This window comes from Felis catus, chromosome B1 (genome assembly GCF_018350175.1).
Source record: "Felis catus isolate Fca126 chromosome B1, F.catus_Fca126_mat1.0, whole genome shotgun sequence".
In the NCBI taxonomy this organism is placed as follows: domain Eukaryota; kingdom Metazoa; phylum Chordata; class Mammalia; order Carnivora; family Felidae; genus Felis; species Felis catus.
Window position 1 is genome coordinate 99,539,470 of NC_058371.1, and position 14,862 is coordinate 99,554,331.

The 14,862-nt window shown below is 37.9% G+C and overlaps 1 long non-coding RNA gene across 3 annotated transcripts in view; it reads left to right on the top strand.

Moving 5' to 3' along the window:
* The window catches only part of LOC123384950, a 112,157-nt gene extending 103,426 nt beyond the window's left edge, over positions 1-8,731 (top strand). For all 3 annotated transcript variants that reach the window (XR_006596781.1, XR_006596782.1, XR_006596780.1), the window contains 3 exons: positions 403-591; positions 7,095-7,204; positions 7,795-8,731. This is a non-coding gene — a long non-coding RNA (uncharacterized LOC123384950). The remainder of the gene's footprint in view (positions 1-402; positions 592-7,094; positions 7,205-7,794) is intronic.
* The last annotated feature ends 6,131 nt before the right edge of the window (positions 8,732-14,862 follow it).

The window sequence follows — 14,862 nt, forward strand, 5'->3', positions numbered from 1 at the left end:
TCTTTCTTTCTTCTTCCTCCCCCCTTCCTCCCACTCCCCCTCCATCTTCCTCCTCCTCCTCCTCCTCCTCCTCTTCTTTCTTCTTCTTCTTCTTCTTCTTCTTCTTCTTCTTCTTCTTCTTCTTCTTCTTTTCTCTCTCTCTCTTTCTCTCTCTCTCATTCTCTCGTGTTGCTAGGTGAATAATCTCTGGGCAGAATTCTTCATTTTCTTAAGCTTTACAAGTTTTCCAGTCCTGTATATTAATAGCAGATTTTATTAATTCTATTCTTAAGGATGGGTGGGAAGTGGCTTCTTCTAATTTTATTTGCAAAATGCCTGTCACTAAATATTTATAACCACAGAACTCACTATTCTCTCTCTATTTGTGTGGTCCTCAAGTTTTTCATCTTTCTCTAATTTTAGGGTTCTACATTTCTTCAGTAACCGCTTCTGTGTTATTCCAAGATGCTCTGATGAGAAACTGTGCATCAGAAGAATAATTTTTCCAATTAGAGAAACAAGCAGAAAATAGTTTCCTTTCCTACAGCACCACACCAATGCACATTCTAATGGCCTTATTCTAACCACCACCTCCCACACCTGCTTCCTCTGGTAAGCAACATAGATGACCTACACTCACTGGTTGCAGAACTGTGATTTCATTTTCCACACTCAGAGTTCTTGAATCACATTGGTTTCATCTGTAGATGGTTTTTAGCCTGCAGTTTATTTTTAATATTCTGAAATAAATATGTTTTAGATCTCCCAGGAAACAAGTCTCAGAAGTTGGTACATATACCTCATACTGTTTCCTTGGTTCGATTCTAAGGGGAACTAAAAGCATTTCTTCCTGCTCCGGCCATACTTTCGAGAAGTTGCACTGAATGAGGAGAACAGAGACGTTGCTTTTTACAAAATATGATGAATCTTAAATGATGAACAATATTGTATATGCTTTGGCATCATTACCTCGCTGGAGTTGTAACCACAGAATTATCTAGATATCATTCACCTGGTACATGAGGCCATTTTCATGAGATAACCGGCTCTTATTTACTTCCATTTCAATACATTGTTGTTGGATCCAGAGATGTTAACAGTTCAGCCTATGGCTTCCTATATAACATAATTGCTGAGTGTATGGAATACAGGACCAGAGCAGAGTTGGAAATCACGTTATATTTCGGTAAGGATCCAAGAGCCACATGGATTCAGATTGCACTCCCTGAAACCAAAATACTTAATGTAATGTATTCACGAGAATGAAATTTCTGTCACAAAACTTGCCCATGAAGTTAATTGGAAAACACTGTATTATGTTAGCTATATAAGTAATTGTGTGCTAGTGTGTGCATGTGCACAGTCTGATACATGTGTGGTACTATACAAGGCAACTCACCAGGAATCGTACCCACTGGCCCATAAACAGTTACAAATAAAATTCTGTCAAGATCAGCACCAGGATGATAGGCTCTCTTCCTCATTTTTCATTTTCTATGGTAATTCTATGGTAATTCATTTTCACAGGTAATTCTATAATTTTAAGATTGAACATTTACTTTAGAAGTAATGTTTCTCTTTACAGATAGTACTTCTGTCTATAGCTATTCCAGAATGATGAATTCTCAGGATGCCTCGCCAAATTCTATTACCTTTGTTAACCATGAAAACTGAAAAGCATTCTGGTTTACACACTGATCAAAAATTAAAAACAAAAACCAAAACTTTGTATATTGTTTGGTAGTGGGTTTTCCTTACTATACAAAACCAAGGAGAAAAGTATGAGCCCTTTGAAGGTTTTATGGCGTTGTGGTTTTAAAGAGTCAAGGTGATGCTGGAAGCAGGGGCACCCCTCGTTGCTGTGACGCGGCACACCGCAACGCGCTCCCTAGAGGCAGCACCCCCGCTGGCTGAGAGTGGGAACTGCAGAGTTGACCACGTCCTCACTGTATGACCTAATTCAGTTCCTTAACTGCTCTGAGTAGCAGCTCCTCTCTCTAAATCGGAGATAATTAGAGTAGCTATCTCATAGAGTGGTCACCAGTAACCATTTTAAACTCCTTAAAACCGTGCTATGTACGGGCTATGCAATTGGTTAATTTCTGATTTTGAAGTGATACTCTCTCTCTTCTATGCTTGTGAGATTGGAGTCCTGACAATTTCCACCCAATCATCATGGCAGCTAATGGTAGCCAGAGTGCTTCTGCATCTAAGTATTTAGACTTCTAGGGTAGCCATAGAAAACATGATTGGTATTTCTATCACGTTTTGACAAAGTTTCATGTTGCTTTTACGATTCAAAATGGGGACCCTTACGAAGCAGTCAGCCAGATTCTTGACTCTCACAATAATTCGTCTTGGCGTAAATTCTTTTAAGTTCCTCCCTTAACAAAGTGAAAGCCTAAGTCACGAGTATACCTGAAATATAAAATCAGTAATGTTCTTCCTCTAGGCTGGCAGAAGAGAATTTAGAATTATCTCAGCTATCAGAAAAATGATACCACTAAGAAAATGTGTGTGGCTCTTTTTTAGTTGTTTTTTAAAACATTAAAGAAAAAGAAAAAGGAAAATGTTTTCTTTGCCCCATAAGGGAGGAAAAACAAATTCCACGGTGTTCAGAATCTCCCTTTGGAAATATGTGTTTCATGGAGTTAAAATGTTCCAATGATGTTGTTTTGAGATCATTTGGCCTGTTTTTCATCCTATGTCACACACAAAGAATTCTCCCACATAGGATGAGAAATTGGCCATCAGGTTTTCAACCATCTGCTTTCAGACATGGTTTAAGCACTTATTTCTTAATAGCTTAAAAGTCCCCGAACAGATTCCCAGACTATGTGAAAATGGGATAATTCTTAGAAGATTATAGACAGCAGAATCTGGTCTGTCTGGGTCTAACAGCATTTCAATTGTCCTGATGGCTAATTATAAATTTGTTAGGAAGTCGGGGGGGGGGGGGAAGCAATTATCAAGAATTTTTCACTATTTGGAGACTGAATCAATACACGAAAACCATTTTGGAGATTATTGTATAATTTAATATGTGTAGAATCTCAGCAAAATACCTGACTTAGGAATCCTAAATACTTGGATCATACATAGCTTATTTATTTTGGGGATTTGTAGTCTGGAAGAATTTCTCCTTCAGTAATAATAATAATAATTCAGTCAGAAATAGCTTTTTCTCCAAAAGCAGAATTAATATACATTCAATTATGGGCACATTATTACTTTAAATAATTTAGCTTACCTGCTATTGTCGGCAACATTTATTTTATCCTTTAGATGATAATACAACGTTTGTCAAGATTCCTGAAATCTTGATATGAAAATTGCTCTACTTTTTCATATAATAAAAATATTATGAAAATAATAGAAAAATTAGCATTGATTGAAATTTATTGCCCATGTGTAGCTGGTTCCTTTGTTCATGTAATAAAATGCATAAGAATTAGTTGCTTATTTCTTAATGGGATCCATGCTATCAAGTTCACATGAAGCATTTTTAACACTATACTATTTTGCATTAAGTATTTTATATAAAGCTAACACTTTTTTTTTATTTGAGCTTCTAGCCATACAACAAAGATCATAAATGCCATGGCTCGAGAAGAAAATATTCATTTTTTTTAACATTTCTGAATGGAAATATAAATTCACTTAAGCACAGTGTATTTCTGGATACTCATAATGAATCTAGTCTTGAATTATACAAGTGTCAACAATTTTCGAAAGCAGTAACTACAGTGACTACATTCCACAACGTGCACATATAACTTAAAACCTTTAAAGCAGCTAATAAAAAAGATTATCTCCCAGAGCAAGTTCTTATTTGTTCTTCAGATCAGCCAAAAGCCAGTTCTGTAGCTGAGCGTTAAGCTCCTTAAAGCTGGGTGAAGAGGGCAAGTCTAAATTACAAATTATCCCTATGTTTTGGCAATCCCCTTTCTCCTCTACCTTAATCGTAGCCATTTTTTTTTTTACACTAAAAATTCTAAAGCTTGTCAGTGACAAATAGAACAACATAACTAAAAACTTGGCCTTACCCTTTCTTTTACTGAGTGTCACACAAGTGACTCACTGCAACTTTTGTTTGCTGGTCTAGTGAATGTGAACTAAGTCAATGGAATAATTAAAATGTTTGTTAATAAATCTGTATCTCCTGTCCTAACTTCCCATATGAACCATGGAATTGTAATTGCATTCCAATATCACTATGAGATGTCTCTCCAACTCTAAAATCTGTAGTTTAACATCACTTTCTCTTGCAAATGAAACACCTTACTTGTCTCCCAGGCGAGTGACTTTGATTCTGACTTTCTTTTCTTTTCTTTTTTTTGGGGGCGGAGGGGCTTTATTTAGTTTAATTTGCCCCCTCCTAACTTTCTCATGTAGACTAATCAAAAAGTCCTATTAATAGTCCCTTTTTTCAATCACTCTCAAGGTTATACCACTCTCACTATCAATACCTGAGTTATACTCTCTATTTCACACTTAGCTTATTATAACAGTTCTGCAGTCTGCTCCACATTCTAAATCATCCAAATATGACTACTAGGTTAATCATTATTAAAAACAACTAATATGTGGGCACAACTTCAATGTGGCATTCTCCTCTAAAAGAACCTAAATTATTCTCAAGAGCGCAAGATTTGAATTCTTCACACTAGAACCAAAAATTCTTCATTAACTGATGCCCCCTTCCTTATTATAATTTATATCTTATTCCTTCTCTCATGAAATTTTCCTTCGAGCTGATCTTACCTATACACTCAAGCAAACACCCTCATCTGTTTGACCATGTCAAACAATACACTGGGCTAACACTCTACCTCTGCTATTCACAGAGTCTGGAACATCTTCCACCATGATCTTCACCAATTCATACCCTCCATTCTTTTGAAAGTCTAGCTAAACATGTACCATGTTTAAAATTTCTTAGGCACTCAATAAGTATCAACTGAATAACTATCAGTTGAATGATAAAGTACATTTTCTTCATAATACCAAAATTTCAGTGGATTAAAACAATACATACAGATAACTCACTTAAGCTACATATCAAAATTTTCAATGTTTATGTACTCATTTTGAGAGAGAGAGAGAGAGAGAGAGCAGGGGAGGGGCAGGGAGAGAGGGAGAGAGGGAGAGAGAGAATCCCAAGCAGGTTACACCCTCAGAGGGCCCAAGGCAGGGCTTGATCCCACGACTGTGAGATCATGACCTGAGCAAATATCGAGAGTCGGAGGCTCAACCGACTGAGCCATCCAGGCGCCCACACCACATATCAATTTCAAATCTACTGGGGGACCTGCTCTACATTATTCTCAGTCATATATAGGCTATAGGACCTTATACTATTTGGAATATACCTTTTTGCATTATGGAAAGAAAAGAACATGGGAGATCATACATCAGCTTTTATAATCTACAACTTGGAATTGAAATACATCACTTCTTTTCACATTCCAGCCCTAATTATAAGACAGCAAGATTGTGAAATCCCACTATTTGTCCGGCAGTGGAAAATTGGAAATATCACTGGGTTTCCTTGGGTGCCTTGAGATTATAGATTGCAAGATGATCTTAAGTAGGGGATATTTTCTTTCTCTTCCTTCACTCTTCCCTACCTGTATTAAATGCATATATAGTCAGTTTCTTCCTGTCTTCCTCATCAAGAGCCCTCACATTATGCTCAGATCTCATACTCATAACTTGAAGCTTCTAACCTATTCTAAAATTGAAGTTATCAGAGAACCAGTCATTGAACAAGCAAGCAGCCTGCCACACCCGGTTCTCAGCTTTTTATGCTTCTTCTAAGAATTTTAGATACAGAGCTTGTGGCATTCATTAGTGCAGTTAATCCTCTTTCCAGGAACATGATAGAATTGTACTTCCTGGGGCCAAGTGATGAGTGTTAGCTAATAACTTTTGGCCCAAAGTGGTATGTCTTCCTACCAGGCCAGAGCATACAGTTGCTGATGCAAGACCTTCTAGAGTTCTTCTTTGGACCTGGATGCCAGCACATATAGAGACAGTGGCTTCTTTGTCAGCCTAGGTCTAGAATGAGCACAGACACCTTATCAACCTATGGTGCACATGTAGCTGAGCAAGAAACAAGCTCTCATTCTTTTAGTCCGATATATGGTGGAGCTGCTTGTCAACAGCATAATCTAGGCTATACTGACGAATACAGAACTTATAAAAGCTATAGCTCAGGAGCAGCATAAAGGCTTTTATCTTTCTCATGGAATGTTGCAATCAGGAGCTGAGTCTGGCGCTGGTCCCCTGCCGGGCATGGTGCATTTGGGATCCTGTTTCTCCACAGAATTGAACTCTGGCTGCCTTGTTTGCTTTCGGAGCCAGATCCCAGCAAGCCCAGGCTACAGCTGTGTGTTTCTATTCCACTTCTGGTCCATAAAGATTCTTATCTTGTTTATGGATACTTCTTTTGATGTTTTAAAATTATTTTACCTATCACTGCCCTGTGCTCAGCCTGGAAAGAGTGCTTGGTGAAACAGTGCCACTCTTTCTCCTCAAATGATCTTAATGGTTTAAATATCAAGTTCTCATGTGAAGCCAATAATTTGCTAATACTATGATAGAAAAAATATGATTCAGGATCCAAATCAGGATTTCTCAACCTGCATCATTGATATTTTGGATCAAATATTTCCTCGGGTGGGGTGAGGGTGTATTGTGCATTGTAGGATGTTCAATAGCATCCCTGGCCTCTAGAGTCCAGGAGCCACCCATATAAACATAAGTTCTGACAATCACAAATTTCTCCCGCCATTGACGAATTCCTTTGGGGAAGGGGACAAAATTCACTGCCAGTTGAGAATCAATGACCTAAAGGTAACTCCAAAAGAAGAATGAAGAAAGTTCCCTGAAAAATTATTCATGTAATTATTAAGTATAAAGTCTCTTTAGGTCATTATTTGAGGGTGTGCAGATTTGTATTATAGATCAGGTATGCATGTGTGTGTGTGTGTTTACTGAAAAGAAATGTCATATCACTATTTCATTAAGTATTTTACAAAGAGAATGAGCACTAACCATTCAAGACACTGCGTGTGAGGTACCTTATGTCAGTGTCTTTCTGTTCTCATTAGGGTGGACAGCTCATCTCCATTTGCCTGAGACTTTCCAGTTGCAGCACTGACTGTCTTTATCCCAGGAAAGGCCTCAGTGCCAGGTCCTGAGGTGGTTGGTCACCCTACAGGTAAGTTGAGCAACACTCCCAGTATATGCTTTGTGCAAAGTCCACATTATCCCTAAGAATTCTGCTAAATCCTAAGGAAAAGCTATTTCTCTAGCCACTTCTTGTTCCTATTCCCTGCTCTTCCTGGATTTTTTTTTTAATCCTGAATCTTGAGTCTCTTCATTCATCTTCTTGCTGGCAGTTAAACAAATATGGACTTTATATTCTTTCTTCTATTTCAAAATAAAAGACAAGGAAAATATTCAAAAGGTCTTCTGTGTGTGGCAGAATCTACCAAAGATTTTAGAGATTACGATATCACAGAAACATTGACTAAAATAGGATGTCATATATTCTGGATTATATAACTTCCAGAGCAAATCCACAGTACTGCACATCCACCGTGGCTCACACACCTTCTCTTTTCTCTCCCCCTTTTCCTGCACATTCTTGACCAGAGTAAGTTAGCTCTTGGATTTATTTCCCTCACTTTAGGAGCTCACCTCTTTTTTCAGTAACTTTATCAATGTTTGTTTCTATGCATAGACAGTTATCTTTCTCGGATGAATTCTGGAATGTTTAGTAAGATAATGTTTCTTTGACCCTATCAGACACGGGATGGGGATTTGGAGGAGAAAGAAGAATGTGTCCTATCTGGGAGGTTGCAGAAGACTTTCTTGCCATGAGAGGAGACAGGAAAAGAAAAGGCATGGAAATGAGATGATGCTGGGCAATTTGGGGGACCAGCAAGTATGGCTCTAGAGAAGAATCTATGGGAAAAGATAAATTAAGAAGATTAGACTGGGAGTACATTAGGGAGAAGCTTAAATGCCCAGATCCAGACATGGAAATTTATCTCATAGGAAGTAAGAAGCCATCAAATGATTTCAAGCAATGGAGTGATGTAATTTAAATGAAACCTTATCTATTAAGCCATCAAACGATTAGTTTCCCTTTTAATTATTTCAGTCCTATGTTACTTTCTCATTCATTAACCAAAAATATCTTAATATTTAACTTTATAATCACACAAAAGTCTCCATTTTAGGGACCACGTTGCACCTTCTTGTCTCTTTTCATTATCTAGAGTAGTTTTAAACTAACAGGGATGGCAAATTAAGCTTCTTAATGATTTTTATGAATTAATATTATCGGAATACTTACTGTCCAATATATTGTGTATTTTTATTTGAAAAAGTGCTGTTGTTAGACACCCTTCAAAAAAGGTAACATAATGAAAGATTTATAAAGTGGTAATACCACTTTAGTTATTTTTTTTCCTCCGTAGATAAGCAGATATTTTTTCCCAGTGTAAATAAAATAAATACTAAGGGTGGGATATTTCAAAAAGTTTATATTTGGTGTGCTCTTAAGCTTTTAGGGGTGATATTTGGTGACATTTTAGATTCTTCCTTACTATGTCAGATGGGACTTCATTCAGAAAATAATCAAAACCACTTTCTGTCTATAAATCCCCAAGTGTGCTGAGGAAAAGTTATCTTCAGTCTGTTGAATCATCAGTGAATAAAGGCTATTGTTCCTCTCTGATTTTAGTTCGTTGCTGGTGCTGAAATGAGAATAGTCCTTGCTGGTTTTATATCATCAGTACATCTATAACACACGTACATGCACACACTCAAAAATAAGTGAATATTTTTATATTCTTGCTACTTTTAGTCTCTTTTCTGTTCTTTGTTCATTTACATACATATTTTTCAGTTCAATCTCCAGAAATACACTCATTTGTCAGCTGAATTTGTCAGATGACTATTACTGAGGAACCAGTATTTTCCATTTGTATTATACTTTTCCTTGTAATAAATGAGACAGAATAAGGTTAAAAATATAATACTGCAAAATGTACTCACAAGTTGACTAAGGGCCCAGACCTGTATCTGTGTACCTCATTCTTCTGTGTAAAAACCCATTAATAAATTTCTATTTAAGTGAAGGTCGGCTGAGAATGAAAATGACACATTGTGTGCCGTTCTTGTGTCACTAAACTACACAGACATTACTATAATTACTCATACTTTATTTTTGCGTGTTAAGCCTTTTTTTTGTAAAGTTTGGTTCATTTTAATAAGTAAAAGAGGAAGAATTTTAAAATATTTCCATTACCTCACCAATATAATCACCATGCATTCACAAGCTAAAAGCTAAAAGCAATAAAGCAATGTTTATTCAAGCTAAAGCAATAAAATTATGACCAACAAGTATAAATATGTGTGGCAAGATGCTTGAGATAGTAATTATCTCCATCTTTTTAATGTTGTTTAATGCAAGTCTAACTAATAGGGCAATAAGAATTATCCTGAATGCTAGCAGGTTTGTTTCATAAACCGATTCATGGGGGTGCCTGGATGGCTCAGTCGATTAAGCATCTGACTCTTGGTTTCAGCACAGGTAATGATCTCACGATTTGTGATAGTGTGGAGCCTGCTTGGGATTCTCTCTCTCCCTTCCTCCCTCTCTCCCTCTCTCGCCCTCTCTCTGTCCCTCTCCCCCTGCTCATGTTGTTTCTGTCCCTCTCAAAATAAATAAAAACTTAAAAATATAAATAAGTAAACTGGTTTACGATCAGGCTAAAATCTTTACTCCACTCATACTCTGTCTCTCTCTCAAAAATAAATAAAGGTTGGGGCGCCTGGGTGGCGCAGTCGGTTAAGCGTCCGGCTTCATCCAGGTCACGATCTCGCGGTCCGAGAGTTCGAGCCCCGCTTCAGGCTCTGGGCTGATGGCTCGGAGCCTGGAGCCTGTTTCCGATTCTGTGTCTCCCTCTCTCTCTGGCCCTCCCCCATTCATGCTCTGTCTCTCTCTGTCCCAAAAATAAATAAACGTTCAAAAAAAGAAAATTAAATAATAATAATAATAATAAATAAATAAATAAATAAAGGTTAATAAAATTTTTTTTAAGGAAAAAAATATCTTTACCTTCTAAGAGTACTCAGAGCCATTTAATTTGCTATTTCTGAAGAGTTGTGTCTTAGGAGAAAAAGACTGAAATCCTGATGAATCACCTGTACCCATACCCACCTGTAGGACAGGATTTAGTCATGGTTCCATCCAGGCCTGGATCGTTTCTTCAACATCTGCTTCAGTTCTGTCCTTGGTGTGTTAGCATCATCTTCAGATGGGTTTCCACTACTGTTGGAAGACAGATACTAGCAGCCATTGAAGGCAATATGGTTCACATCTAAGAAGAGAGCAACATTTATTCCTGTAAGTACTATAATCCTAAAATCCACGCTGATTGGACTGTCTCCAAGTCATTCCCTATGATCAAGCAATTGTTATGTACTAACTTGCTAGCCCTGATCAATCTGAACCTTTGTGGCAAGTTAGACAGGAACCCCTTGTCTGTCTTAAACACCCCAGTGCTAAGTCTTAAGCTAACTTCACAAAAAAAAAAAAAAATGCTGCGACATAGTAGAATAGGGATAGAGTAGATGTTGATGAGAAAAGTCGCAATGACTTCTGCCACAGATGAGCTCCCTGGATACAAATCCTGAGAGGGGGTTTGGTATTCCTGGTGTTTATTAGAGGGTACCTTTGGATGAACACCTGTGGAGGAAGGAAGAGAAGATAAGGAATGGGCAGAGCAGCAGGACCAATAAGTTTCACCGACCCTCTTAAGAGTTCTCAAGCCAGAGTGTTTCTTCAGAGTTGTTCTCAGCTCCGTCAAAATGGCCAGGCATTTGCTTTCCCATACAAATCGTTGGACGTGGCTATCCAGGAAGGACGTGTGACTTTGGTGCTTCTCGGCAGGTAAGGCAATTCCTAAAGGGTATGAAAGCTTAAGGCACCTGGTGACAGGATCCCCAGCAGCTGAGCCAACAAGTTCTTCATATCATGATACCTGCCACATTCACTACAGGCCCTACAATGTAACATGCAAAATGTTCGTGAATATCCCGTGTGAACTGGTTGAACTCTGAAAGTGAATCATGTTGCAAGTTGACAATGGAGTTCAAAGATTGGTTTGATTAATTCTATGCTTTTCCATCTACTCGGAGTTAGACTGAAACAAAATGTAAATTTTTCTTTCCTAATTACTCCATATTAGTCTCAAATCCTGAAGAAGCAGAACACAGGGTAAAAATTCTTTGGAAATATCAATCTACCTCACATTTAGCTTTATAAACCAAATGCAGGGTTTTGGGTTACTAGCTCAGTTACACAGCAGCATAAAATCACCCTCCCTCATCCTAATAAAATGGACAAATAGTTTTTAAGTGGAGAGAGGAAGAAAAAGGATAAAAAATCCTTCACTACCTCTCTCTCTCTCTGCCTCTCCTTCTCTCACGCTATCTCTCTGTCTCAAAAAATAAATTAAAAAAAAAAAACCTTTAAAAAAATTCCTTCACAAACAGCCACCAAATAAGGAAATGTGAACAAATGAAAGCCATATACCTCAAAAAGCAAAGCTAAAGAAAGAAACAGAGGATTCTGATGTGACAGGTGGTAGAGTCTAGGTCCCTGAGCCAGCTTCCTTGCTCACAGATCAACCATGAAAAAAGAAAATGACTTTACAAAATTCTCTGAACTCTCATTAAAACCTTCCCTTTGGAAAAATGTGGACTGAGCAGAAGTAGATAAGCCTTTTGATTTTTTTCCCTCTACTATTCTATATAGTTTGATTTTTTTAAATAATAAGCAAGCATATATTATTTTTATTTAAATAGGGGTTATTTTGTGAAAAAAAATCAAAATAAGAAATAAAAAATTAGCTCGTGTCACATAAACAGTACCTACTTAAAAACACCAGGATAATACATGGGAATCTGTGAGTTGAACTTGGCCAATGTCCTTTTTGCTCATCATATCCTCAATAGACATACTCCCAAAAAAGAGCTGTTTGATTTTTTAAAACTAATAAGAGTTATACTATGTCAATTTTCTATATTATTTTATTCTAAAGAGATGAGACTATCTCTTATATTACCTTGCCTATTTGTGTTATTTAAGCACTGTACATTGAAATAATTACTCTTCTCTTCCTAAGCCCTTTATATTATACCTTTTTTCTCCATGTTTATAGCATAGGTATTATTAGTGACAAATGAAAATCATGTATTTGTTGTGTCAGACAATAATGGATGCCCCATAGGAAACTACTAGTTGGGGTCACCCCTAGGGACACCTCCTTAGGAGCCATTATGTATTACTAAAGCCTAACTTTCATGTTTCAAAATAATGGTTGTAGAAGGCTGCCTTCTCAGTGCACATCTCAGGGATACAAGAATATTGAAGTTCAGGAGATGATTCTTTCCCTCTACTCTTCCTCTTGCCTCCCACCGTGCTTTAAGTGGTTGAACTTAAGAAAGAAAGAAGCGGAGAGGGGGAGGAGAGAGGAGAGCAAAAAAAATATTTGGCTAAAAGGAAAAGAAGGAATGCGTATAAGTAAACTCAGTCCTTAAAGACCATTCTATATTAATATCACCCAACTGTCATTATTGGCTCTGTGTGGGGGTGCCAAGAGACCTGAATTGTAGTTGCAAATGTACCACGTATTAGTCAGGATTCTCCAGAGAAACACAAAAAATAGGATATATATACAGCTATATAGAAAAGGGAATTTCTTATAGAAATGGGCTCACATGCTTATGGAGAACAAGAAGTCCCACAGTCTGCCACCTGCAAGCTGGAGAACAGGAAAAGTTACTGGTATAATTCAGGCTGAATCGGAAAGCCTAAAATTCAAGTGCTTATGGTGTAAGTCCTGGTCAGAGTATAAAAGCCCAAATCCCAGGAGCTCTGACATCCCGGGGCAGGAGAAGGTGGGTATCTGAGCTCGAGCAGAGAGAATTTGCCTTTCCTTCTTGGCCTTTTTGATCTATTCAGGCCCTCGACAGATTCAGTGATGCTCAATGCCTTGGTGAGGGTGATCTTTACTCAGTTGCCGGATTCAAAGGCTAATCTCTTCCAGAAACACCTTCACAGATACACTCAGAAGTGTTTTACCAGTTAAATGGACATCTCTTAGTCCAGTCAGATTGACATATAGAATTCATCATCACATATCTTGGCAATCTTCTTGGTCTTTTCATACTTCATGTTTATCATTGGTGATAGATTGACTGGTATTCTTTTTTTTTTTTTTTTAATTCTCAAATTAGCTAACATACAGTGTAGTTTGGGTTTCAAGAATAGATTCTCATGATTCATCACTTACATACAACATCCAGTGCTCATCCCAACAAGTGCCCTCCTTAATGCCCATCACCCATTCCCCCCCATCAACTCTCAGTTTGTTAAGGACTGGTATTCTTAGGGTTAATAAGAGAATTGATTATGTAAAAACACTTTACAAATGGTAGCATACTATAAAACATAAGTGAAACTGGATGCCCCAGTTGTATCCAGCCTAAACTAATTTAGACTCAGTTTGCCAGATCAGAGGGATGATGACTATCCCACGTGTTATTGTACAGAAGGTATTTTATTTTCAGGCTAAAGAAGAAAAGAGGGGTGTGTGTGTGTGTGTGTGTGTGTGTGTGTGTGTATCCAGCACCGGGGCTAGTTGGAGAAAGGAAGAAAAAGCAGAAGAGGGGCGCCTGGGTGGCCCAGTCAGTTAGGCGTCCGACTTCAGCTCAGGTCACGATCTCACGGTCTGTGGGTTCGAGCCCCACGTTGGGCTCTAGGCTGACGGCTCAGAGTCTGGAGCCTGCTTCTGATTCTGTGTCTCCCTCTCTCTCTGCCCCTCCCCCGTTCATGCTCTGTCTCTCTCTGTCTCAAAAATAAATAAAAAAAACGTTAAAAAAATTAAAAAATTAAAAAAAGCAGAAGAATTGAGTGAATAACTTGGGGTCTGTTCCCATTCAGTCTGTGCAGAGACTACCCTTAGTGGGGTAAAGATTAAATCAAATAACTGAAGAAGGTGTTCACATGAAGTTCTGTGCATTTCTAAGTGCTAGCATGGTTCCTTGGTTCAAGTGAAAAAATGTGACAGGTCTCAGGAGAAGACTCACTCTGTTTTCCCAGCCCACCATAGATTTCCCACAAGTGTTGAGGGCCAAACTCAGCCAGCAGAAAACAACTGTTAAGCCAAGTGGGAGTGGCAGACAGATGATGGCACCTGGTATACCAACACTCCCATGCAAGATACTAGTGGAAGTGGAAACCCACCTGCAAAATGGTCTGCAGAGAGCAGACTTCCTCAAGGAAGCTGAAGAAAAGAATATGGACACAATTGCTTCTGAGTTATAAAAAATCTTCCAATGCCTGAGGGTTTGCATCACCAAATGTCTAAAACTGGAGAACTTTAGGTATGGATTTTAATATTTGTGCCCTCAGGTGGGTGAAGCTTGATAATTTATTTAGAATGCCATATATAGGTAGCACCTGTGTAACAAAATGTCCATGTCATATGATCATTTATAATAAAATTTTATTTTATGGATTTAGTCTCTTATGGAACATAGAACATCAACAACATAAATTAATCTGTGTAAAGAATGACATATCTTACTGTACCTGGCCCATCCCATACAACTGAAATACTGCCCTGCATAATTTCAAACTCCTAAATTCCAACCCAAACTCCTAAAATCAGGGGTTTCAAATTTTGAAGCCATGAAACCCTTTCTTCAAATGAAATCTCTTAAATCCCAATAGAAGCACCAATTGACAACCAACATAATGAGCAAAGAAAATATCGTTACCTTTACACCTGACAC